Here is a 23,982-nt window from a genome sequence, read left to right on the forward strand (position 1 = left end):
TGCGTAACCTGGCCACATCAATTGCCAAATACTGTTCCACCAACTGTGCTTCTTGTCTCTCCGCAACCTTCACTTGTGCCCACATTGCCTTTTCTTTCAGCTTTCTCTGTTTTGCTTCAATTTCATCACTGAAGTACTTTGCATGTCTCAGAATCTCATCTATTTTCTTACTCTGCCAGTCCACTGTATGCTCACGAATTCTCTCACTAATCTCAGGTCTCAGGCCATATACAAATCTGTATACAAAATGACTCAAATCCTTGTCACCCAGGTGCTCATCCCCACTGAATTGTTTAAAAGCCAGTATCAGCCTCTAATAAAAAGCATGAACTGATTCTTTTGCTTCCTGATGTGTTCGATCTATCTTAACCCAGTCTGTCTCTTTTGGAGGGACTTTACTTTTCAGGTATACAATCACCTGATCATACTTCCTCATTACCTCTGGATCTGGTGCTCCTGTTCTCTGATCTCTTGGATATTCCTCAGTAGGCCAACTTACAACTATTTTACACTCAGCCCACAAGTCTGCTGGAACAATTATATCAAACAGACTAAAAAAGGTTGTAAGAGGAGATCTTTGGCCTAACAACAGAGTAAAGAGGCTGAGATACAGATTGATAAGAGCAAATACCTCGAAAGCTGAACAGGTGAATGAGGTGTCGAGTCAAAATCCAGCAAAAGGTGAAAAGCGGAAAGAATCGAAAGAACCAGAGGAGATCAAAAGGATAAGAAAACCTAACCAGAAGTATAGGTCGCCGGAATGGACGTACGTGGCATTGTCTGAAGGTGAAGAGGCAGAAAGTCAAGGAAATCCAGAGGAGACCTTACGTGAAGTGGTTGAGGAAGATACAGGTGAAATCCTGAAAGTAATCTTGACTGGCATTGGAGAAAAGTTAGATACTGAGGATATTGTTGGAGATCTAATACAATTTGATGTCGAAAAAGATGAAGTGAAGAGTGATGAATATCCAAATTGAGTGAACTGAAGAAATCCCTTGGAGAAAAGTGAAAGAAGAAAGTCTGAAATTTAGCTGTTTAAAGTAATCCAGAGTTCTAGAAATTCCAGTAGTGGAGTAGTAGAGGCTAAGTCAAAAGACACGGTCAAAGTAGTAAAATGGCTAACATAGAAAATAATCAAAGTAGATGTGCCTTCTTTAAAAGATGGTGTAGAATGTGCTGTTGCTGTACTGGATTATTAATGCTACTATGGGGTGTTTTAGCTTTATTAGTTACATTTAGAGTTACAATAGGTACATTTGAGATACATACTGAGAATGAGACTAATGTAGAGAAGAATTCACAGAAAGTAGTTCCAACTAGAATTAGTAATACTTACATGCATAAAGATAGGTCAATTAATGATTTTTCTAGTAATGTTTTTTCAAAGTTGTTGTATGAATATGTGAAGACAATGGAAGTAAGGGATTGCTACGTATGTATGCAGTTACCTGCATCCGTTTCAGAGGGTGTTACTTATCACCATTTACCAGCTACATATGGAATTTCATGTAGTGTGTTGAGAAGTGTTTCCTATTTGTTAGGGAAAATAGATTATGTGATGTCTAACAAAGATAATATTTTTGGGCAATTGCCTATGAACAAAAGGTTGAATCCAGCTAAAGAAGCTAACATTTTTGGTGAGATTTTTATTGAAAAAGAAGAATTAACATTAGATTACATTTTTAAGAATAATTTAACTTGCAGCTTGAAAGAAGAGGAGAAGGCTTTCCTAAACATGGTAGAGGAAAGGAGAATGAGCATGCATGAAAAGGCAGGGAAATATAAAGTGAGTGAGACAATTTGGGACATTGAGATGGGGAAAGAATTGAGAAATGGGGCTAGTCCAACTTTAGCTCTAGATGCACCACAGAAGGGTAAACTATGCATTACAAGGAAGAAATCCCAATATAATACATATTTTGTTGGGACTAGTGAGTGTCATGATACATACTTCATTGCAACAGGATGGGGTTTTAGAGGATCCAGTTTTCCCGGGAGTGTATTATGTTTGTGGGAACAAGGCTTATTACAGGTTGCCTGACCATTGGTATGGCACGTGTTATGTGGGCCTGGTCTTTCCAAAGATCTTTCATATAGATAGAATAGAAGATGTAGAACATATTAATTTACTAACACGTTTTAAGAGAGAAACTTGGTCAGAAATAGTTGGTGATATCTTTGGAGCTTTAATTCCAGCAGTGGGAATTTCTTTAAATGCATATGGAATTCGGAAACTGTCAACAGTGGTGGATCGCTTATCGACAAGTACCGCTGGAGGGTTTCTTTTGGTGAATACGGAGATGATTGCCGTACGTGCCATGTCTATGCAAAATCGACTTGCCCTTGATATTTTATTGGCCAAGGAGGGTGGGGTTTGTGGAATACTGAAAGTTCAACATTGTTGGACTTACATTCCTGACGAAAGCAAGGACCTGAAGGTCTATATCAAAAATATTACTGATTTGCATGAAGAATTAGTACCACTGGAAGCTGAAAGTATCTGGACAAAAATAGGTAATAAAATAGTTGCTGTTAAGAGTTTTATTGCAAAAATAGGTAGTACTATTATAGGTAAGATATTGTTTCCTTTGACTTGTGTAATTGTTGCTTTATTAATACTAAGATTGGTGTGTTTGTGTTGTAAAAACAGGGGAGGGAAAAAGAAGTTAATCAAAAGAAATATTGAAAAGAGAAATAAAAGGTCAAAAAGAGATCCACAAGAAATAGAATTAGAAGAATTGAGGGAGAGTGTTTACTTGGAAACGAAGAGGGATGATGAAAGGGAGTCTGGTGTGTAGTGTTGTGAAAAAGAAAAAAGACATTTCCAATTTCTCCTAAAATGGGACTAAATTTGACTAATTTTTTGTTTGGGGTTGTTTATTTGGTGATAATATCACCAAAGGGGGGATTGCTGGAGCAGAGTTTTCTGTTGAAATTTTATTGGGTTTTTGAAGCTCCAGTTTTGTCTATATGTGTTGACTTAAAATACTAATTCGTAGTTAGTAATTATTTGTTTTGTGTGAAAATTCTGATTAACCAACATGATTAACAAGAGAAATTACACGTGGGAATGCATATATGTTGCTTAATAATAATGTGCAGATTTTATTAAATGAATGTTGCTAAGTGCTGTTTGTTTTAAGCACAAAACGCTTTTGAAATAATGTGTACTAATGCTTAAATATGTTGCAGATGGCTAGTTAATTACATACACATAAGGGTATTAGTGGGAATTAACACTGTTTAATCATTGCGATGATGTAGTAACGTTGTTTGTATTTCTTTCGATTAAGATGGTTCGTTTTGGCCTAAGAGAAAATGGCTGCCGTTTACAGCCTGTGCTCGAGTGAAATGGATGACGAGAGGCCTTGTTGAAAGTCATCTGACTATGGCTTCTGCTGGAGTTTTGAAAGTTTCCGTGATGACAGCGACTCCAGGCAATCGTCCAAGTAACCTTGGAGGGAAAGAGAGCCACAATGAACTTTGTGATTACAGTAGTGGTTTTCGCGATGGTTCCGAGGAAGAACATTTGTAAAAGTTACATTTGCAAACTCGAGCTTCCTTCTTCCGTCTTTTTTATTTTTGTGATTTTTCTGAGCGGAGATTTTCCAAATGTAGCGATGCTACATCCTTTCCTGCTCGCTCTGCTCAGCGGCTCAACGGAAATTTAGAACATTTTATGTTGCTTTATTTTGTAAGATTTACTATAAGTATTGTTAGACTAGAGAGGGTCTAAGGCCACTTCTTCCCAAACTTGCGTTGGTGAGGATCGATGCTGTGAGGACGGTGACTTGGGAGACTTCTACTGAGAGACCTGTCCTGACCCATTTATGACATTTAGCTAGAATAGGTAACTATGAGAATAATGATTTATTTTGATTGACTTTCTTTTGAACTAATTTTAGATAAAATATCATTTATGAATTACTGTGTTGGTGATTATTTCTTGTCAATTATTGAGTACTCTATTGTGATTATTATTGTTTAAATCAAGACTCAAGACAGTGTCAATTTGGTCTCATTGACCTCATTGTAGATGCAGGGTGTTTAGGAGGTTTTCTCTCCCATGGTTGGTACTGATAGAGTAATCTGAGTGTATGTTAGTGAAATGGGCCCAAGCGTATGGTGAGTATATGTGCGTGTATCTGTGAAATTACTCTATCCGTGGAAGTAGGGAGAATTTATATGCCCTGATCTGCACCACGAACACATGGGTTGATATGACCACATCACGCAACACAGGCTCAGGATGAAGCAAGCAGTGGGAGAGATCATCAAGATGGTGTGCAGATCCCAGTCTTGCCCCGTTCAACTGTCCGCCCAGATTTGTACCTGTAAGGCTCTTGGGGTAGCCTCATATGGAGCTGAACTGTTGGGTCACTTGAATGTGACTTTTTTAACCATAGAGGAAAATCGTTAGCTGGTTGTCAAATCAGTTAGTGCACCATTGTTGTCATTACTTATGGATCGTGGGCTGCTGCCCAACAGGCTAGGCCTCCATCTCCTGCTCTACTGGAGGAGGATTTGGGTTACCCAGAGCTCCTGCGTTATTGGCAGGGGCTGGAGGAAATCCTTTGTCACGCAAGCTCTGTTAATATAGCATGGGTAAAATATCTGAAAAACACATTTATGGAAATAGGACTGGCGAGCCTGTGAAATGTTCCAGGCGAGGCTGCAGTAAGCAACAGTTCAAAGCTGCTTTTCTGAATTGCAGAGACTCATGTATACACACTCAGATGCCTTCTTCCTAGCAAAAGATGCCTACACTCAAGAGGATTTTTTGAACGAGATTGGACCACCATTAGCAAGGCGTTTGTTTCTGCAATTTTAATTTAGGATCCTCCCACTTCAATCCTTTACTGCCAAGATGGAATGAGGGCAGAGGGTCACTGATCAATGAAACTGTGGAACACTTCACGTTTTTTTGCCTGGTTTATGTTCACCATAGGAGATAGTGGTTAATTCTGCTATGCTGAAATATGGGGTCAGGGAATACAACAAAGCTCTCGGAATACTAAGATTCGATAACAATAAAGTGATGCTCTGCACTCACTTGATACCTGATGGGAGCGTGGAGGACAAGGGCACAGTTGTGGATCGAGGTACCTAGTTCTGATGTGCAATCCTTTCCCTAGATATCAATTATTCTTGTTTCTTATCGCGGTGAGATTTTACTGCAGTACTAATTTGTATATTGTTCTACATTGTCTTAAGATGCTTCGATTCTTTGTTTGCTATATGAGGTCAATTTAAGTATTGTTTTTTAATCTAATTGCAATTTATGTGCTGGGCCTATTGAATTGAACACCTGTTGACAAAATTGTGCACTGTTTAGTTTTATTTGTTCATACGGCTTTGTGACGTAATTAAGATATTTGATTGTTCAATTTATTGAGTTTTACACAGTGAATTCAATTTGTAGTTATACATTTGTCTAGCAACATTTTGCACATTTTTAAATGGGAAGTCGGTATCTGCAAAGATCAGATGCTAAAAGGGGGAGGAAGAAAATAACATCTTAGTAGTGCAGGTATTAATCACACCTGTGGGCTTGAGGGAGAAACCATCGACCCCCTGCAGTTCCTGTGGGCCATTTGCGGGCGACCATCTTGGCAGGGTGACGTTCTAGCCTTTCACCCATACCTGGCTATTTTAGGGCTTGATGGCGCCGACGCGCGCAGCAGACACGTGCAGCGTGCGTGCCAAAGGCAAGCCCGTCTGCGCCCGTCCGCATCCAGACAGCGGCCAGGGCTAGTGATGCTGCCCAAATTCCCAGGGATTCCCTGCTTAGTAGCAAGGAGCTACTTGCCCTCAGACTTCCCACCTGCTGCAATCCACCTCTTCTTGCACCTGGGGGTTCAATGCAGTTCTTTCCATGTCAGGGCTGTGGGTTTACCCCTACCACCAATCGCAACATGGGGTGACCTAAGGGTCTGTGCGTAAACCTTAGAAAGCCCCCGCTGGTTGTGGAGCTAAAAGCTTGCCTGATCAACTGTAGATCTCTGCCCAAGCATGCCTTGGACATACACCAGTCCCTAGTAGACAACAATTGGGACCTTATGTTCTTGACGGAGACTTGGCTACGGGAAGACTCCAACCCCGCAGTGACACTAGCTATCCCCGAGGGTTATGGCATAGTTTGTGTTAATAAACAAAGCAAGAAGCCAGGGGGAGGGTTAGCGATCATCCATAAAGTGATATGGGAGATCGCCACTCCCAACTTTAAGCAGATTGATAACATTGAAGGACTTCCCTTCTGTATAAAACTCTCTGCCTCCACCTCCTGCTCAGGACTCCTGCTTTATAGACCGCCTGACTGCAGCCTTAAATCCACCCCCCCCTTGTGAACTATATCGCCCAGGCCAGCACACGGTACTCTAACTTCACAATGCTAGGCGACCTTAACTTTCATGTGGATGATCCTACTTACCCGCACAGTACTAACTTCACTTCCTCTTTGGCCGGCTGAAATCTAACGCAATGCGTGTTATTCCCTACACATAAGGCTGGCCATAGACCTTATTTGCTCAAACCTCCCCCACCTGACAGTCCATCCTCCTGAACCTGTGATCTGGTCAGACCATTTCCTGATCCCTTTTGGGATACACTTGAAAAGCGAAGGGAGAAACCCTCCATCCCAAAAGGTTTTAGAAGGAATTGGAGTAGGCTTACCCCAGAGTCACTGTCGCAGAACTCCCTTCCCTCCTTATCAAATAATTTAGAGACTAGCATCACGAATCTCAACAAATGGGTCAGTGACGCTCTCAACACAATGGCCCCTCTGAGACCGGTAAACTCTACGAGAACGTCCCCCTCCGTGTGCTGGTTTTCTGAGGATATCAGAGCAAAAAAATCGAAATGTAAAAGATTTGAGTGCATCTGGAGACTAACCTACTGGCAGGAAAGCAAAACCTGTTATCGTGCTGCACTCAAAGATTATCATAAACTCCTTATTATAAAAAAAGAGACTTCTTCGCCGAACGTATTACTAGTGCTAAGAACTCTTCTAGGGAAATCTTTAAAATAGTAAAGTCTTTTACGAATCCAGCCGCACTCACTCACGCTTGTCCACCCTCACAGAAACTGTGTAACAAAATCTCAGATTTTTTCGAGGAAAACATTTCTCTGATTTATTCTTCCTTCCCAGCAGTTCCCTGTCTCTCTGGGACGACATATGCTCATAAACTTCAGCAGACTCCTAGGCCAGTTTTCTCAGATTTTGCTGAGATCTCCATTGAAGCATCACTGACAGAGCTTCAGAAATGCAAATCAGGGTCCCCGATTGACCCACGGCCAGCCAAACTATACAGTTCCCTCGCTGAGTGTCTCAACCCCCACTTAAATACCATCTGGAATTCGTCTATTAGACGTTGTTTTTCCCTCAGCTTGGAAGCACGCTTTTCTTCTTCCAATCTTGAAAAAAGCCAATGCCGAACCCGAAGTCACCAGTAGATATAGGCCGATTTCCCTGCGCCCTGCCCCGGCGAAAGTATTAGAGTAACTAGTATACCAGCAATTGGCAGCGTTTATTGAGTCTAATAATTTCCTCCATGAGTCTCAATCCGGATTTCGCCCTGGATTTAGTACTGAATCTGCTCTAATTGAAATGGCGGACTCCATATGCTGGGCTGTGGATGGAGGCGCTAAGACCATGTTGGTGCTGTTAGATTTATCTGCAGCATTCAACACTGTGTCTCATCCCATCTTATTAGACCGACTGAAGGACATAGGTATCCAGAGTAAAGCTCTGAATTGGTTGACATCTTTTTTGCATGGCCGAAACCAACAGGTCCTGACCCACCCCTTCACCTCGCCCGCCAAACCTCTGTAATGGGGGTACCCCAGGGTTCGGCCCTGAGCCCGCTTCTCTTTAATGTTTACTTAACACCCTTGGTGGAGCTGATCACCAAAATGGGGATTAAGGTGACTTCCTACGCTGATGATACTCAGCTATTGTTCTCTTTTAGCGGAGTATCAGATTCCACCTTTGACCCGCTAAAAGAATGTCTTAAAAACACCGCTGACTGGATGAACCACAATTTCCTAAAACTTAATGCGGACAAGACAGAGGTTTTGATTTTTAATCAACCGACCCCTCCCCCGTCCAATGTATGGTGGCCGTCAGAACCGAGCGATGCCCCTTCCCCGAAGGACTCGGTCAAAAATCTGGGTGTGAGGTGGGACATAGATCTGTCCCTTACGACCCATGTACAATCGGTTTTGGCGGTTTGTTTTGGCAAAATTAAAACCATCTGAAAATGTATAAACCTCCTGCCTGACTCAACCCGCAAAACCGTGGTCCATGCTTTAATCACTTCCCATCTTGATTATGAGAATGACCTGTATATGGGTCTGCTGCTTGGACTAATCCATAGACTCCAGATCATTCAAAATGCGGCAGCCCGACTAGTCTGCGGGGTCCCGCTCCGACACCGCATATCTCCGTACCTTAGACAACTGCACTGGCTACCGATAGCCAAGCGGATTGAATTTAATGCACTGACATTTGCCTTTCGAGTAGACAAAGGCAGAGGGCCTATCTATCAGAGAAGGAGACTCCGCCCCTATCAATAAGACAGACCTCTAAGGTCCAATCACAAACGCTTTCTCGCCTCACCGCACTTTGTGCAAGCAAGAATGGGAGGCAGAACATTCGAAGTGGGTACCACCAGATGTTGGAATAACCTCCCCCCTCACCTTCGCATGATGCAATCCGAACTGGAATTAATTAGGGCATTGAAGACCTGGCTTTTTAATCGGAATGACTAGTCTAGTGCTGCCCTCTGCCTTTATCACTGTCTGCTATAGCGCTGGGACACCCCATTTGGAGTAGCTGTGCGCTCAACAAATGCCTTTTGTTATTATTATTATTATTATCTGTCTATATCCAGCAGTTCTGTCATTTTCTTCCCTCGATATTGCAGGGTTCGGGGTTAGGGCCGCCTAGCATTGTCAATGATATATACTCTAACAGTGTACTCATGAACAGCAAATCATATATATATTAAATTTTAAAAGAACAAGTGCATCAGTATACTAGAAGCAGGTGCAGGTATAGCAGGCAAGTGATCTTGGCATTAAGCTGACAGCTCAATCTAGCTTTATGCATCTGTGCTGTCGCAACGGCCATCCAGAGGTCTTCTAGGTGGGCGGGCATTTTCCCTCTCGTCATGGGGAGTTGTGTATAGAGCAGCGCTGTTTATCAACATGGGGAGGTTGGGGACACCGCAGGGGAGGGGGCATCCTCTTCTATAGCCTTACTTTCCCATCCCCGTACTACGTCTGACCACAGGTCGGCTATTGGGCGTCGTCGTAGTCCTCTGCTATCTTCCTCTACTAGTGCTCGTTCTTCAGCCCGAGCCCAAGCCGTGACATCCTTTACCCAATGCAGTATGGTGGGACCAATAGGTGACTTCCACCTGAGGGCTATTCTTCTCCTAGCTAACACCAGGGCTGGGTCTATGAATCGGTTTCTGACTTTCTTGGGTTTAGGCCTATGGAATATTCCCAGTATACATGCCTCCATCGTACAGGGTATGGTGCGTTCCAGGACTGTGTACATTGCCTGGATAACATGCTGCCAGTATGTGACCAGTAGCGGGCAGCTCCAGACCATGTTCTTAAAGTCAGCTTCCGGCTGTGCGCAGCGCGGGCATTGTTGGTTGGTATTGCCCCATATTACATTAAGTCTGTGCGGGGTGAGGTAAGTCATGTGTAAGGCGTTACATTTTGATATATTTAAAGCTAGCATTTCTGGAAATAGTCTTAGGTGATCTCAGCACTCGTGTCCACTCCGCATCTGTGATAGTGCGTCCTATGAGGAGTTCCCATTTTTGGCGCAGTGTGTATTCTCAACCATTCCCCTGAAGACCCGGTAAAGCCACTTAATGAGATGTCCTGCTGTTCCCAGTGTAGTCATGGCGTGTAGTAACCCATGTGTTTGTGGTTCCTGTGTTCCCTCTCCCCATAGAGGTTGAAAGGTTTTCCGCAGCCCATAATAGGTCAGGAACTGTCCGCTTGGAAGGTCGGACTGGGCAATCAAGTCCTCTAGTGGGATCAGTGCTCCATCCAGGTACAGGTCCCCCACTCTTGATAGTCCCACATTTTCCCACTCCCTCAGTTGGCTCATAGCGAAGGAGGAGGTATTAGCATCCCCTCTGGGCAATCCAGCCAAGAGAAGATCTGGTGAGTACAATGTGGCTCCTGGCACTCGAGCGAGGCCCCTTCGCCAACACTGTAGAGCCACCATAACAAGAGCACTCCTGGGCCGGTCTCGTTGCCTAGGCTTTATTAGCGGGTTCAGCAACTCCCCCTTAAGTTCTGCACTAGGTGGGTAGTCTAATGTCTCCAGCCCAATCCCCTCGAGCCACTGGGCTAGCCACTGCAGCTGGGCGGCAAAATAATAAGCCTCGAAATCCGGGGCTCCCAGCCCTCCATTATCGGGAGATCTCTGGGCAGTGGCTAGGGAGACTCTGTAGCGGCCTCTATCCCATATCAGGTCTCTCAGTGGCGTGTCAACCTCTATAAACCAGATCTTTGGGATGACCACTGGAAGATTTGCAAAAAAATAAAGAAGGCGTGGCAGCATGGCCATTTTAGAGAGCGCTATTCTTGACATGGTCAGAAGCTTGAGGGAGCGCCAGAATGCCACAACCGAATGAAGTGAGCGGAGCGCTGGGTTCAGGTTGCCCTACAGAAGATCACACTGAACATAAAATATCTGGATACCAGATATCTGAAAGACCAAGGGGACCACCTAGTTCCAGCCGGCAGCGCCAGCGGGCAGGGTGCTGCAGGGTCCAGGGGGAATACATGTGTCTTGTGGCGGTTCACCTTTAAGCCGGTCAACCCAGTGCAGTCGTTTAAAATCGTCATTGCATCCCCTATCCCCTGTTACCCATTCCGTAGGTACAGAAGGATATCATCTGCATATAGTGATATCACATATTTCCTCCCGTCCAGCGACATACGCAGTTGATTACTCTTTGCCCTAAATTGCACTGCCAGCGGCTCCATGGCCAGCGCAAACAAGAGAGGCGATAAAGGGCATCCCTGTCTGGTTCCTCTATGAATATCGTAGGAGGTTGAGATTACGCCACCTATCCTAACTCTAGCTGTTGGGAGAGTACAGAGGAGCTCAATCCATGCGATCCACTCCTCCCCAGCTCCATAACATGCATTACTCTCAGTAGGAAGTCCCAACGCAGGGAATCAAATGCCTTTTCAAGTTCCACTGCCATGACCGCCGCATTTGGGTAGTGAGGGATGTCTTGGTGAACAGTGCGGAATACAGCCATTGGAGGCTGCCCGAGGTGGATCTAGTAGGAATTAACCCATTCTGGTCGGTGTGGACTAGAGCACGCATGTGTGGGAGTAGCCTGCCAGCCAATATTTTACTCAATATTTTGAAGTCTAAATTCAACATGGACAGAGGCCTGAAATCCATAACCTTAGGGATCTCTAATTTAGCCTTAGGAATGGGCACCACCACCGCCTCCTTGGTTGATACAGGCAGGTGGCCCTGTTCTTGTGAGTCGGCATAGAGCCTCACAAGGTGGGGCGCGAGCTGGTCACAGCAGGCCACGTAGAATTCGGCCGGGAGGCCATCCGGGCCAGGGGTCTTCCCTTTTGCCAATTCCTTAATTGCTGCTCTAACCTCGTGCAGACTGATGGGGCTCACCAGAGCCTTGCGATCCTCAGCATCGATGGACCGCAAGAGGGCACTCTCTAAGTAATCCTGGATCAAAGTTTTCGGTATGGCTGGTAAGCTCTCATACAGAGACTCGTAATAGTGTAGGAAACTTGTGTATCTTGTGAGAACCTGCACCAGACCCTCAGTCTTTCCAGGCACCAGCGGGACCCCCTGGTGCCCCGCCAATTCTTGGAAGCACCGTAATCGCTCACTACAGTCCTGAGTCCCTGCGCCCCAGATGAACAAGAAGTCATCCAGGTAATGAGTCACTCCCTCTATGCTGTATACCCAGGAGAGCGCCCACTGGAGAAAGGAGCTGAAAGCCTCAAAGTAGGTGCAGGACACAGCACAACCCATGGGCATGCATCTGTCAAAGAAGACTTCTCCCTGCCATTTGAACCCAAGGAGGTGCAGGCTGTCAGGGTGAACCAGCAGCAGGCGGAATGTAGATTCAATGTCCGCCTTGGCCAGCCAGGCTCCCCTACCCGCTCTCCTCACCATGTCCACACCCATGTCTAAGGAACAGTAAGAGAGTGAACATGTCCCCTCTTCTAACCAGTGGTTCACAGAGTTTCCTTCTGTGTAGGACAGATGATGGATCAGCCGGAAAGCCCCTGGTTCCTTCTTAGGGACCACACCCAGCGGGGGGGATCAGGAAATGCTCTAGTGGGGGGCGATCAAAGGGGCCCCCTACCCTGCCCAATGCCACCTCCTTCTGGACTTTCTCCATTACTACACTTGGCACTTCCCTGGCTGACTTGAGATTCTCTGCATCCCTGCAACCTAGAGGGCCCTGGTATGGTATCCTGAAGCCCTCCACGAAGCCCTCTGCTAAGAGCTGACTGTCTTTTGAGTTCGGGTAGGACCGGAGCAGGGGGAGGAGGTTCTGAATGATGATGGGGGAGGGGCCCTTAACATTGGATTTTGAGGGGCTGCCCAAAGAGGGGGGCAATGGAGGCACTGTGGGGGGGAGGGGGACAGTGGGGGATCCTGTCTTCTCCTTGCTACTAACTGTCCTGCCTGCTGGCGGGTGTTGGGGGACCCTCTCACTTGAAGCTGCAAGAAACGACCGGGATGATTGGCCCCACACCTGTTACAGCTGTGGGCAAACTTGCGGACCTTGCGCCAGGAGCAAGACCCAGCATTGTACAGCCTACAGGTGCCAGAGTTGAAACTCTTACCCCCTTGCTTCTGTCCCCTTCTCTGGCTTCCTCGAAAGGGCTGCTTGAAAGGGCTTGTGCCAGTCTGTTTTTGACCTTTATGATTGTCCCACCCCTTCTGATTCTTGCTTACCCTAGTGCTCAGTAATGAATTTCCCCATGTGTTCAACCCAGAGCTGAATCTCTTTCTGATCCCACCCTGGCTCCGGACATAAGGCCTTTCTCTTCTGGAAATCCCGGTCATAGTTGTACCACCCAATCGCGCCTGTCTTTCTTGCCTCATTTTGGATGGAGTGGGAATACTGCATTAATGTCAGACCCTGATCTGGGTACTTCTCCATGGTCACCGCAGCCAAAATGGTGAATGCCTCCACCCAGTTCTCAATTGTTTTTTCAAGGTTGGTATTTCACCTTATCCTCATCCTTACCCCCATCTTTCTAGTATCTTGCCCTCCTACCCCGTGCATCAATAAAGTCAAGATATCCACAAATTCCCACCTCCAAATCCCTTTTTTGGCAGCCAGTGGCACCTCCCAAGCCAATGAGCAATGCCCCGATGCCAGAAGTGCCAAAGTGATAAGTGGGAGGGGTGCTGTCGCCGCTGCTGTTGTTTGTTTTAGCTCGATGGGGGTGAGGTGGTGCGGGACCCTTGTATGGCAGCTAGCAAAGAAACTGGACCACCGGACAGCAGGGGGCTGGGCACGGCTGCGTGATTTGCACTGGGTGAGGGTGTCGCCAGCTGATGCCCCCCCAACCCTGGCAAATTGGTGACTGCCGCTGCGCCATTGGTGACCTGCGCTGTATTTAACCCCGCCTCTTGTAGGGACCCAGGCCCTACTGCTTTAACAGCTGCCTCGGATAGTTTTTGAATGTTCGCGCTGCTGGGCAGTTCCCCCCAGACCTGCATTACTGCTGGTGCCCCAAATTCAACAGGTACTGGAGTCGCCAGCGGAGGAGGTGCTGCAATGTTATCTAAACGTGTTTGGAATTGCGCCATCAAACATATTGTGCATCACCTTACCCATTTTTTCAAAGTCCTTGGCGGAAGTGTTCGGTGCGCTCGCCGGTACCCCTGCGAGCCTTACTTCTTGCGGATAGGTCACTACTCTGACCTTCGATGCCGGAGGGTCTGAAGGAAATTCCTTATTAGTGGGCCTGCTCACCCGTTTGGGCTTGGCAGATCCTGGTTTCGCTGGTCCCACCTGTGGCCCACTTGGGAGGTCCGCAACCACCCCGGAGTGCTCCTGCCCTCGGGAGTTGAGGATTCCTTGAGCCCATTCGACTTCTTTGGCCTTCGCCATGTCCATAAAGTTCACCCAACGTGCTGGGCTGGGAGTCATCCACACAGCTTATTTGGGAAAACAAGGGGGCGGGGGTTCCTAGGCTGTTCATGTCTCCGGACTGTCGAGCTGACAGCCTTATACGGATCCTAAGGGGATAGATAAATACTTGCCCTGCCAATTCCTAAGGGCGCCGCCACACGCTGTGCTGCAGGTGCCCCGGGTCCCTATCCCCGGCGCATGTCCAACCCACATGTGCCCCGGTACTTACTTCGCTTCTTGATTCCTGACAACCTAGCCTCTTGAGCGGTCCCGGGGAGGAAAAATGTCCCTGCGTGTGGGAGGTAGGTGCAATTGAGGAAGCGAGGGGTCCTTGACTCCGGTTCCAGGGGCCGAGTGCTTGCTGTAATTCAAAATTGCAGATTAAAACACCTCGCAGTCACGGCGTGTACCTCACCCAAACAACTTGTCGGCGTGCCGAGCAACATACTCGCGCTTCTCCCCCCGCACCTGGGACCCTCCCTCACCTACTGCCTCCTGTCCCCCTTAGGCCCTTCGCCGTAGGCTCATGTGAGGCACAAGGGGCTCCCGCATCTGATTACTGCTGCTTCACCAGTGTCTGCTCGTTTAAGACTGCGACCGTCCTGGATGATACGGAGTGACCACGCCTACAGAGACTGGCCCTAGAATGCTCCGACAGATCTGTACCACTACATCCGGCACGATGCCCTGTCCACTTGCGCAAAAAACTCTGCAATGCACAAAAATAATCATACACATATACAAGTTACCAGCTCACACCCAAATGTGGTGGGTCAACCATTGTCCAAAAGAAAATATCGTTATGCAAAGCTGAAAATGAAATAAATGCTCAAACCTCTGGTAATCAATCAAAACTCACATTTTCAGGGAAACAAAGTGCCACAAAACGTGCACAAAACACCAGAAAACACGTATGAATGGACAGGCGTACTGTGGCACTGACTTGGGACCAGTGATGGTACTTGTGTTCAATCAGTTGATACCTATCCAAACGCCTCCGCTCTGTAAATCTCGGCTGCTGAAACATTTATCAAAAACCCTAACACGCCATATACCACACAGGACCTCCAACCAGAAAGTGGAATCAGGCAAAATGTACCACAGCGTTTTACATAATCCCCAGGTACATTACAGACGGACATATTCGTTTCCAGGCAAAGAGGGATAGAGTGATCGCCGCATCAAAGGCTGTATGACACGTGCCTGCAATATAAAGAGACCGTTTAATGATTACCACCATCCGTGCCTTGCAAAGACAGTGGTACACGTGGACACCACAACCCTCAGTCCCTGCTCGCGGTCTGTGGTGACCAACCACTGCCCCAGCTGGCGCTGCTATGGCTGCTGCGGGCTCGTGCTGTTAATTCCAACAACAGCAACAGGCCCACGTGTGCCCCAGGCCACGAAACGCACCCTAGACACTGTGCTAAAGCATCGACGAGCGGCCAGGCCGTGCTGCTCGATATCCCCCAATCACGCGTCTTGACTCCCTCGAGCGGCAACCGCAGATAAATCATTCGTGCCTCCTGGACTCGCGGAGCACAGTGCTCAATCCGGAACACTAAAACACACTGTTTTGAAGCACTAGAGGGCGTCCGTGACTTACTAGCCTAGCCCGGTGTTCTTGGCCATATCACCGCTCCCCTTACCGCTTCCAACCCGGATCCCTCGTCTCAGTGTTGGCCGCCCTGAGTCTGAGGCCACCCCCTAGCGCTTAATGTGCGGCCCCCATTCTAACCTTGGGTCCTCACTGTCCCAGTTCCTGTCGTGACCTCCACGGAGGCAGGGGGCGGGGGCGGCGTTTAGGGGGAGAGAGGGGTGAGGTTTGCTCGTCCTGTGAGCTGCTGCAAAAGCAGGCCATCCAGTCAAAGGCCCTAGACAGGCTCCCCTTCCTCTGGCCCCTAGCACGCCATGGCCACAGGACTCCTCCCCTGAGTCCAACCCCTAGACTAGGAGGGGTGGTGTTAGTGCTCAAATGGCACTAAAGGGCCGCCCTTTTAGGGTGGCCCCCTGTGGGGGCCGCGGGCAGCCCCTGTTTTTCCATTGCCGTACACTCCGGAAGATCAATTATTCAATTGTTATTTCATCGAGACCTGGCCTCTAAATCTTGGTTATTGTTCTTATTCAGCACAAACATGTTTTTCATCTGCAATAAATGTTTATTGGTGGCAGCGTGGCCATTTTCAACTTCTGACACACGCGTTCTGTGGCGATGAAGCCAGCCACCATGCTTGTCCAGTCTTTTCTTCATGTTGTCCAGTGTGTTGATGATGGTGAGGCCCCTCAGTGCTGTAGTGACATGTAGCCTCTGAGACCACCCCCAAGCCTCCGAGCACTGCCTAGATGAGAATGAGATTTTAGATTGCTTAAGTTCATGCTGCCCCATCTGGTGGAGGAGAGGGGTCACCCAATGTGCAATCCAGGTAGGAAGAAGTAACCAGTTCAATGTGCGGGTGAAATGTTGGACTCCTGCCTCACCCGGGTGAAGGAGAAGAGGGCACAAGCAGACACAGGCTTCAAAGAGCTGTCCTGTGCAATGAGACGAGAAAGGCGGGTGCCGGTATCGGCCCCGCCGCAGATATGGCGGGGCACCGAGCCCCTCCCCCCCCTCGCCTGTTCGCCCGGCCCGGCGCGTTTCACCGCGTCAGCGTGACGCGGTGGGCGCGCCGCGGCCGGGATTGGGTGGCGGCAGTGAACCTTTGGCCCGGAAGCGATTAAGGCGCTTTCGGGTCAAGGGGGCGGCAGGGGTCAGGCCAGTTAGAACTGGCCTGCCCCCAGTACTAGGATAAAAGGCCGGGGAGCGCGGGACGCGGTCTCTTGGTCCCGCGCTCTCAGGCATCCGGACGCAGCCCCTGGGAGGCTGCTAAGTTTTTGTTTGCCCACCCACCATCCCCTGTAGCAATATGGTCATTGGGTAATGAAGTTGACGGTGCGGTTTTTTGTTCCTTAGGCTTTTTCCCGTTTACAGGTCATCTATCGTCGTATTTATTGCTATTCCTTGGTCAGGCGGTAAGGTCATGACTGGTGAGCAGTAAATTTAAGGTCCTTAGGGGGCGGCGCCATTCTCGGATGGGGTCGCCCAGGAGGAGGGACAAGGGGTCTCTCCTATAACTCCAGGGGCGGTACATCCGGTTGGCTGGATGGGTGCGGGGAAAGGGGGGAGTCACGCTTTCTTTCGGCTGGTTGGCCACCCCGCACTGGCATGGACGTCATTAAATGGCGCAGAGTGCAAGACCCCCCAAATTGGAATGGTGTTCAGGGAACGTATGGGGGTAACCGGGAGGTGGAAGTACCCTCTCGGTAAGCGGGCTAATTGATAAGGATCTGACACCGGTTAGAGACCTTGCCGTAGGCTCAAATAGGATACGCAGAAAGTAATTAATGTATGATTATGTCCAGATGTTAGATTCGGATAGAAAAACTGTGTATTAGAGATTTTTTAAGGTTAGCCATCTGATATCTGTACATATGAATTGTAATCAAATGTCGTGTTATGTTTCTGCGTATAATTGTGTGAATATTGTTTATTTCAAAATTTTAATTTTGTTTTCATATTTTAATAAATACGGCCGGGGGTTGTACGACCCCAGCCTCCAAAAAGTAATTACCTTCTCATGTCCCTCATTAGAAATGTGGTTTACGCGCAGGGGGAGGGGGAAATTCGGTAGTCCCAGACCATATGACAGCGGCCCACGCAGTGCAGAGGGCGGCTTCCTTAGTGCCACATGAGCCACGGGGTCTCGGCGCGGATGGATGCCTGGGCCTCTGGGTGGGACGGGGATGTGTAGGGGCGGCGCACACACCCTGCTGCCGCCTGCTCCGTGGGTGGAATTACAGGGACCTCACCTCGATCCCAGGTACACTGGCCGCTAGCAACACGCCTCGCCCCCTGGTTGCAGCCTGGGCAGGGGTGGAGCCGGATTGCAGGTGCCTTCGGTGGGGGCTGGAGACTGCGAGGATCGGCCTTTAGCTGTGGTTGCAATTTGGATGCAGGATTTAATTGGTTGTTTAGAACCAATTTCCGTGGTGACCTGTTTTCCATTCAGGGAGCCCATACAGGATATATTGTGTGTGCTGTCTGGGGGGCCGTGTGCTCCTGGCGTTGTGGGCGGTGCACTTGCCTGGAAAGACTGCTGGTGTGCCCAGAGGGAGCCTCTTTATTTGTGGCGGGCTGTGCTCAATGAGTGAGCGCTTAAATGTATTTGTAAAGTGCACACATCATCCCCAGGGGGATGTCTCTGAGTGACATAAGGGAGTCTCTCTCAGAACTAATGCAAGCAGACGCTTCTATGACGGAATTAAATTTGTTATGGTTACTAGAGTGGGACTGAGTCACTGGACTGCACAAATATATTCATTCATTCAGGATTTGCAAGGCCATGCCGTGCAGCATTTGTCACTGGCCCTGCTTGCAATTTTTATTGTAGTGGTTAGGTTGCTGCGGACTGTGAGGGCTGGGCACGGTCCAGGTTTGTCTGCTCTGTGCGAACCACATCCTGTCTTTTGGTGACACAAACAGGCTTTGCCTGGCTCGTGCGCCGGGACAGAGGGCAGTGCATAGTAGAAATGCTCTTTCTACAGCATTCTCTTGCCCATTGTGCAGGTTGCGCTTGCTTTGCGAGACAGCCCCTCATTGGTTATTTAATGCGATTTTATCGAGCACAAACTTTACCCGAAGATGTCACTACACTTTTCAAAAAGACCGGTTACATTATATAGACTTAAGAGTACATGAGTTACATCTAAGATACAAGCACAAAAGCTCTAATTCACATAAGAATGATAGTAAGCACAAAGGTTTGATACAAATACTAGTGGTTAGAGTTACATATATACAAGTTGCTAATTTACGCACAAATAAGATACTAGCATGGTATGTGTATCCATTCACTCTGAAAGGGCATCGATGGGAGTGTAATATGTTACTTAATTTAGCTAGTAGAGTTTGTTTAAATCAACCATTTATTTAATACCTAATCTTCACCTGCTGTGCTAGAATATATCCAGCGTCCATAAAAGCGAATGAACCATAGGTAAAGCCACAGAATTTTCCAAAGCAACAACCTTCGTGCTGCCATGGGTTCTAATTTTGATACTTTTATAAACTAATTTGGGCAGATTGCAGCACGGTCGGTATTCACCTTACGGTTCATAACATTTCAGTTTACTTGTAATGCCTCACAAATACCAGGATTTCTAGTTTCTGGGCTATAAAAAGGGCAGACTTTTCTCTAGCCTTCCTCAAGGTTTATTTACATGCAATGCTGCCATAGTTTAGTCTTGGTGAAGGCAGTGCATATTGGTGCAAGGGTAATGTTTTGCATTTTAACCCCTTCAGCGCGGCGCGGATTACCGCGCTGTGCTGAAGGGTTCTTGCGCGGGCGGGGCCGTGACGGAGCGGTTCCGTCATGCGCACAGCGCGACTGACGCGCATGACGGAACCTCATATGAAATAGATGTACCCATTCTCAGCAGACCAATCTTGGGTAAACAAAGTATTCACTCCCGTTCAGCACGCAAATGAACTAATTCGTGTGGGCGGGGGTTTGTGTGAGATTTGGATCAAGGTGTTGCCCTTTGTGACGTAATGGGATACGTATTTACTTTATGCAACTTGCAACCATTGATAAGGTCAAGGGCCCCTGCTTGCTGTAGGTGTAAGGTTACGGGTGGATTATCTATATGGATTCAATGACAGAAGAGGGTGAACTAGGCGGGACGCTATGCTAAACATAGATTTCAGCTTGAATGTTGTAATCCATTGACAAAGACAGAGCAAATGTTCGGGTCAGAATCATTAGGCCACAGGGTGGCACGACAAAATCATTTTAAACCTGCAGGTGGCACATTTGATTAGGTGTATGCTAATTATGCCACCTAACAATGTGGTATCTGGTGTTTTATCCATACGAGTTAGCCAGAGTGTCGCTTATGCACTTTATGCAATTACCAACCAGTGGCAAAATCAATAGTCTTGACTGCCTATAGGTCCAATGTTACGGGATTAGTTAATTGACGGGTACAATTGCAGAGGAGGCAGGACTATGCGGCATGCAATACTAAGCTCAGACGTCAGCTTATATGTTTTATTCCAATGCCAAGACTGCGTCTAGGTTCGGGCCGGAACCAATAGCACAGCGGGTGGCTTTAATAAGCGTGCAAATCGCACATCGTATAATGGTGCAAAATAATTACCCCTGAAGGTACACCTTGGGCCAACAAATGCGGGTGACTTCTGCGATGATGAGCATGATTGTTAAACAATACTTTGTTTCAATCTGAAGGGAGAATTGACCTACCTCTGACATGCCCTTGACTATTATTCTTAATCTTGAAACTGGGTCATGTCCAGCTGTTTAACTGGGTAGGGCAAAGGGGCACAGAAGCTGAGGGTTATCATTGACAGTTCGGATGGCTTGGGGAGCGATGAATGCTTGGTCTGCTCACACAGGCAAGCGATTTCTGCATGGGCTTAGCTTTGCATGCTACCCTACATTGGTTTTACTGACTAGGGTGATAGAGTGGTAAGTGTTGCAAGCATGCGAAGAGAGATGGGTCCTTTGTTACTATCCATAATCTTAACCTGGTTAGTATTCAGGTCAAGGAGTGGCTGCATGACCCCTGGGTGCTGGAGATGGTTTATATGCTTTTCCAGATGTTTGTTGCAAGCTTGCACATGTTGTTGTTTCCCAAGAGTTGTCGGCCGGTTAGCATACCTCATCTTGTCCTTGCGGGTTTGATGTGTCTTTCTGGTCATTATGACCGAGTAGAGTCATTATCGCTTTGTATATCTGGGCATAAAGGAATGCCAGGCAAGAATCTAGGGGATTATAGAGCAAGTGTTTACAGTCAAAGCCTAGTGTATGCAGGTGTGAGTAACATTAGTAGCCGCCAGTTCAATTGTGCATCATTTTCCTTCAAGAGAGTAGGCATTTCTTTAAGTGTGAAGTAGGCCTCATACAGGACTTAAAGGGAACAATCACCTAGGCTATCCTTGACAGTGCAAACAATTATGATTTGGGAGGGTTTGAGCACTGCTAGTGTGGGGAAGTCCTTGCTTTAGAAAGATGGAAGCATTAGGACTATTGCACCCCTGGTAGGGAACTGCTTTTACACATGGTCACAGGTGCAGCTCCTAGCAGGTTCACCTAGCCTTTCAGCTGCCTGAGGTCGATAATATGATTACCATTAAGTCAAGTATCAACAGACATCTGTTATTCAGAGCCGTCATACCTTTCAAGTTGATGGCGCGCTCAAATACGCATCATGTTTGGCACATACATACAGGTTTCTTAGGCAAAAGCCATAGGCTCTTTCTTCAATGGGATAGTCAGCGATCTGAAGGTCCAGTTTCAGCAGCATGTGTACCATAAATTGGTCAAAACAATAACACTGGTACTCCAAGGGCAGATATTAGTCCCCCCACCCATCTTGAGTTCACCCAGACTCTGAATGAAAGGAGTACAATTTACTTGCAACAGGCCTGGGCAAACAAATGTAACGCATTGAGTCACAGCTTCAGCCAGCTGATCTCATTGAGAGTTTCAGGGGTAGAGGGGTTGTACCTCCAGGCAACAGGCTCCTACTTCATGAGCAGGTAGAAGCAGATTCTGGGTCAGGATAACATACCTCAAAGGTGTATGTGTGGGTTTAATGCATGTGTATCTCTGGGCTTATGGCTGGGTAGAGCCATTCTCACTTAGAGGTATGTCCATGTTAAAATTGTGTGCTTATGACGGTTCTCATGACCAATGAGTTTTTTTGTATCTTTCCAGGGTGAAGAGACATAAGTTAGGTACTTTATCGTTTACAACATAGCACATTAAGGCAGCAGAGTATAAGTTCAAGTGGCAACTGGGAGATTTGCATCATTAGCGCCAGCAGCTACTCACATGGTTAGCAGTAAGCAGCCTGGGAAGTCTTGGGGGAAAAACACCACAGTTAAACTGAACAGGCAAAATTCCTGTAAGAAAGGAGGGTTTGACGGCAAGTACACGAGGACTCCCATGCTTAAAGGTCGCATATTTCTAGGCTCGTCGGATAGGTGAGCCTTTACACATTATAGTAGGGTGGGTGCATCAATACGGCAACACAGCACCCAACTAGAGCACACAGTTAGAAGGGGATTGGATGTTGTACATACTGTTTTCCTGTTCTCACCATCCAGAAGCTTTTCTATCGCTGTTCTGCATCCTGGTATACTAGAGCAGCAGTTTTGCACTGGGCTACTCACGCTAGTGTGGAAACATCAGCTGGGCCAATCAGGAGCTGAAAATGGCAGTCAGATGTGATGGGCTTGCAGGCAAGGCTGACATGAAGTAGAATACCTTAAGGATGAGTGTAGGCTGAGGGTCCCTGCAATTAAGCCAATAAAACTTGCTGCCTCTCAGCCAGGTGTCATCTAAAAAGTGTGCGGTGGCCTCAATAGTGTTGAGACAGATGGGTTTGGAGCGCATATGCTGACAACCACCATTGCACATGTGCATTTTCAGTGAAGGTGCAGGTAAATTGGTTCGTGTGATTCAATACAGGTTATCGCAATCCAAAAGCAATGGCATCTGCTCGGCACACTGGTATACCTTTAGCATTTGTCATTCCTAAAAGGGTGCTGTTACCTCAACAATGTTGAAAAATCTGGGTTGGAGCACAAATTCGGACAGCTACCAGTGCACGTCTTGCATTCACATTTAAGAAGGTGCAGGTATGTCTGCTAATATGTTTTACTGCATGTCCTCAAATCCAAAAGCATTGGCAAACCATTTTGGCACTCTGATATACCGTTGGCTTAAGCAGTCTACGGGCTACTACTCGGGTGGAGACACCAGTATTGCGACACAGCATCTGTCACAAGACTCCATCATGTCCCCAACCGATTACCCTCTCCAGGTGGTACATATTTCTCTTGGTACTGCACATGGTCATCAGGGAACCTCCAGATATGGACTTGCCAAGCAAGGGTGTAACCAAGGGCTTAGTCAACCCACACATGGAACTGCACATAATGGTACACAGTGAACAAGGGAGTATATCATGCAGAACCCTGGTCAAGAGGAGTGCAGTAGTTTTAATTTCTATGGTAATATCTCTGGCCGGTGCTGTACTCCCATACAACGGAGGTCAGCGGGTAGAAAGAAGGATATTGTGCAGGTAGACACATGACGCGGCAACACCTAACAAGAAGGCCCTTAATGGCGCAAAGGGCACCAAAGGGATTTCTTCCTGAAAAGTGGTTAAAGTAGAGATCAGTTGCCGCAACTCCAGGGAGGCCATTGAACATGTCCATGGGGGTAAATAAAGCTGTGGTTAGAACAGAGAACAGTAGTTCCCAAGTTAAGTGGAGGCCATCGAACTTGCCTACGGAAGGGTAAATAAGGGTAAATAAGCCATGCGCAAGCACACCAAGCATGAGGGCTTGGTTCAACTCTATTTTAACTTGGTGAATTAGGCATGGTCTCTTCAGTGCAACATTGCAAGGTTTCCCCGAGAGGGCCAGGAAACACCTGCAGAGGTAGATGTGAATTGTCCAGCCAAAAGGACTGGTAACCATGTCAGAGGTCAATGTGAATTGTCCGGGTCTGGAGAGGCCGTTGAAATTTCTCGCAGGAGGGTAAACAGCACCATGCGCAAAATTCATGGAACGGAGGGGTTCCTGGCTTTATCAGACACGGCTCTTGCATGCCAAGACCACATGATGTTTTGATGTGGATGGGGTCCATTTGACAAGTATGGGCATGGACCTGTTTTGTTGGACCTGGGTGATGCCCTAGCATCAGCAGGGTGTAGGTAAGAATATCACCTGCCTTGGTGG

This window comes from Triturus cristatus, chromosome 4_1 (assembly GCF_964204655.1).
Source record: "Triturus cristatus chromosome 4_1, aTriCri1.1, whole genome shotgun sequence".
Taxonomy (NCBI): Eukaryota; Metazoa; Chordata; class Amphibia; order Caudata; family Salamandridae; genus Triturus; species Triturus cristatus.